The sequence below is a fragment of the Perognathus longimembris genome, unplaced genomic scaffold, assembly GCF_023159225.1.
Source record: "Perognathus longimembris pacificus isolate PPM17 unplaced genomic scaffold, ASM2315922v1 HiC_scaffold_5666, whole genome shotgun sequence".
NCBI classification, from domain to species: domain Eukaryota; kingdom Metazoa; phylum Chordata; class Mammalia; order Rodentia; family Heteromyidae; genus Perognathus; species Perognathus longimembris.
The window spans coordinates 1-1,987 of NW_025961118.1; positions in this window are offsets into that span (position 1 = coordinate 1).

Below are 1,987 nucleotides of genomic sequence, written 5' to 3' on the forward strand. Positions count from 1 at the left end.
CGTCTTCTGCTTGTATTTCTATTTCATAGAAACCCGTTTCTTCATAATCTAGATTTTCGGATATTTTTATTTCCCCGGTATTTTTGTCCAGTTGGAATTTCAACAACTGTGTGTCCGGTAGTTTTCGGAAGGAATATGTCACTTCTCCGTTGGCTCCTTCATCCTTGTCGGTGGCAGTGACTGTTAGCAACCGAGTGCCTACGGGCAGGTTCTCTGGAACATTCACCCGGTATTCAGGCAAGGTGAAGACGGGCGCGTTGTCATTGGCGTCGAAGACAGTGACAGTGATGAGGGCAGTTCCAGATCGAGGGGGGTCGCCCCCATCCGAGGCCGTGAGCACCAAGTGGTGCACGGCCTCCTCCTCGCGGTCCAGGGCGCGCTCGAGCACCAGCTCCGGGAACTTGACGCCCTGGGCGCGGCTCTGCACGCGCAGCGAGAAGTGGAGGCTGGGGCTGAGCTGGTAGCTCTGCAGCGCGTTCGCGCCCACGTCCGGATCCAGCGCTTCCGGGAGAGGAAAGCGCGTCCCCGGGGCGACGTTTTCGTTAATCTTGACGTCTAGATTCTCCGCTTGGAACTGGGGGGCGTTATCGTTGACATCCGTTACCTCCACTTCCACCCCGAACAGCGTGACCTGGTCCTCCACGAGGACGTTGAAGTGGAGCAGGCAGCGCGCGCTCTGGGCGCAGAGCTCCTCGCGGTCGATCCTGCCCGCCGTCACCAAGCCGCCGCTGCGCGCGCTCAGCGCGAACAGCTGCGCCCGACCTCTGGAGACGATGCGCACCCCGCGCTGCGCCAGCGCCCGCGGCTCCAGCCCCAGGTCCCCGGACAGGTTCCCCACCAACGAGCCTTTGTCCAGCTCCTCGGGCACGGAGTAGCGGATCTGCCGGGCTCCGGACTCCCCGGGCAGCCACAGGAAGCAGCCGAGAAGGACCAGCGCGAGGTGCTCGGGTCGCCTTCGCGCGGCCATTGTTCCCTGGGATTCCCCCCAGATCCTTCCCCGGACACGTCCCGTGTTCCAGCGGGCTCCCCCTCGTCTCTCCGTGGCGGCGGGGATCCTCCGCGGCTTGGGCTCCTTACATTCCGGGGTGAGTCTTGCTTGTAGCCCAGGAGCCGGTTTGCAGGAGCGCGGGGTCTTTGTGCAGCCGGAGCCCGGCGAGTGGCGAGCGAGCGCGCGGAGCCTGCTTCTCACGGCGGGTCAACAGCGGCGCCCAGAGTCCTCGCGAGTTACTGCACCCACTGCAGCGCGCCCAGCAAGCGCACGCTGCTGTCTTCCTTCGGTTTAGTTGACACAGATTCCTTGGGTTCCCTGCTGATATCTTTTTGGGGTGAGGAGGTTGGGAGGTCCCCCCCAGGACTTCACACATGCCAGGCACATGCTCTACCATGGAGCTACATTCCCTATCCTCACGCCATTCATCTTTTAAGTAATTACCATTTGCAGGGTTTTTTTTTAAAAACTGGGTAGAAAGATGAAGTGGAGCTAAAATAGAATAATATATCAAATGGTAATGTTTGGATAAATATACTATAGCTTTGTAACAATTTTAAAGCAAGAATACACCCAATTTAAAACATAAACTATGATAATTTTATAAGATGCCAGCTATATTTAGAAGTGTCTTATAATTTTATTTGACATTGTGATTTAAATGACCAAGTTATACTTAGCATACGTTCATATAGAAACTGTACTGTGCTCCTTATGAAATAATTAACTTTTAAAGTTGAGGATTTTATATTTATTTGTTTACTTAATGATGTGAGAGGTTGCCCAAATACTTTTTCTGAAAGTTTTGTTAAGCCTTAACAAGTCTGGTTTTTTCAAGGATCACAAGAGCCCAATAGCCCTTATGAACACATAAGATGATGCTAAGTGAAATGAACTCCATGTTATGGAAACGACTGTCATATCACTGTTGTAATCACTTTCAACATGCGATGTGAAACCGTAGTTTCTATTATTGATGATGTTCTTGTATCCCCTTCC